The sequence below is a fragment of the Helianthus annuus genome, chromosome 2 (genome assembly GCF_002127325.2).
Source record: "Helianthus annuus cultivar XRQ/B chromosome 2, HanXRQr2.0-SUNRISE, whole genome shotgun sequence".
In the NCBI taxonomy this organism is placed as follows: domain Eukaryota; kingdom Viridiplantae; phylum Streptophyta; class Magnoliopsida; order Asterales; family Asteraceae; genus Helianthus; species Helianthus annuus.
This window is the reverse complement of record NC_035434.2, coordinates 147,859,775-147,861,899: the sequence shown is the minus strand read 5'-3', so window position 1 is coordinate 147,861,899 and position 2,125 is coordinate 147,859,775.

The window sequence follows — 2,125 nt, the reverse complement described above, 5'->3', positions numbered from 1 at the left end:
AGGGAACGGTTTGGTAAGGGTCTTGCCCTTGTTCAGCGTTTAGAGGTCCTGCAAGGGACCTGGGTCAAATTTAGTAGGATCTCCTTCAATACCCATAGGTATTGGATGGCGGGGATCCAAACTCTTTGACCCCCTCATAAGTTAACTACTATTAATACTATAACCCGGCTATTTAGGATTGTATCCCTGCTGACTCAGACTACTTAGTCGAGGGTAACGTCACCTCCAAAAGAGGGGCCTACCACAATTTGCATTAATAACTTAATTCATTATCTTTCAATAATCCGACCCTTTAGGATTGTATCCTTGCTGACTCAAATTACTGGGTTGAGGGTAACGTCGCCTTCAAAAGAGGGGCCTACTACAATAACTAAGATAATCTCTTAAACAAGTGCAAAAGTGCGAAAATAATCAAAGGTTATACTAATACACGAGTCGGATCCAAGTGATTCATCTTGTCTATCTGTTTTTATTTTTATTTTATTTTTCAGCATTTAGTTAGTTTTTATTTTCTTAGTTTAAAAAATCTTTTCTAACATTTTGATTTGATTAGACGTTGAGGATAAACCGGTACTAAAAGCTCTTGTGTCCTTGGACGACCTCGGTATCTTACCAACACTATACTACGTCCACGATGGGTGCACTTGCCTGTATGTGTGTTTAGTGTTAGTGAATATCGTGTTTTATAAATTTAAAACTTGGCTAAAAGTGTAAAAAGGGCTTAAAATATACATCTAATATAACACACTTCACGCACATCAGCAAGCTTAGTTTACGATACGTTGGGACATTTGGATTTCTGGAACGAATCGGTGACATGGCTCACAAACTCGAGTTACCTGACGAATTGGGTAACGTTCACGATGTCATTATGTCTCAAATCTATAGAAGCGTTTGTCCGAGGAAACATTTGTGATACCTTCATTAGACAAGTTGCAGTTGTTGAGGAATCTACTGAAATCATGGACCAGGACATCAAGATTCGTTAGCATAGTCGAATTCCAATCATGAGAGTTCGTTGGGACTCAAGACGTGGACCAGAGTCCACGTGGGAACGCGATGATCGGAGTAAGCTCTAGTATCCTCAGTTGTTCAAACAGTTGTATCAACTTCTGATATCATTGGCGAATTTCAGGATGAAATTCCCTTTCAAGTTGGGGATAATGTGGCACCTGGGGAAAAATCCACAGTCATCCTGATCTAACACCGTGCTGTTTTGGATTGCTTATCAAATTTCGGGACGAAATTTCTTTCAAGTTGGGGATGATGTGACAACTCGAGATTTCAAGACCCTTCCTTTGCGCGTCACCCGTTTTACTAACCTGTTTTATATTTTGTTGTACAGTGTAGTTTGCATATTATTTTAGAATGATTGTTATGTTGTTGGTTAAATGTAAACTTAGGATTGTTTTAATGTGTTATCATAGCATGTTCATGATTATAACTCTGGAAAAGACCTAGGACCCCTCATCAACTCTACTGCTCGACGAAACATGTCTTTCGTCATTATCCCTCTCGACGAAATATGGTCTTTCTCCATAGGGAGTGTTTCGCCGGCCCAGGTCATTTCAAAGCCCAGTAAGGGCCCAGTTCACTGATTTGATTATTTGACCTTATACATCATGCGCATAATTCGCAAAACCTATCTTATCGCAAACCCTAGCTCTCTCTCTCTCTCTCTCGAGCGGTCGACGACAGACTATCATCTCGAAGCTCACTCCCATTCGGTTTCGACATTGTGTACATATAATTCGTAGGTTAGTATATTCATATTTGTTTTGGTTGTTATTGTTTCATCTTGAGTATTTATGATTTGAATCCTGTGACAAGATGATTATGCACACTTGAATAATGAAGTCTTGATAAAACCTGATGTGATAATAAAAATCAATCGATGCGATTTATCAATGTTCTTGAATGTTAGCAAATGTCTATTGATAAAGTAGAGTTGTATGAGAAGAATCTTCGGTGGTTTTCTTGTGTTAACAAATGGGTAGACTTGGTAAGGTAATAGGGTAACATGATCGATGAACTATGACTGCATAATATGTTTATGATAATGATTGTATTCGGCTCAATGATTGATGATTGGGCATAGAAAGATGATAATTCTGATTATTAGATA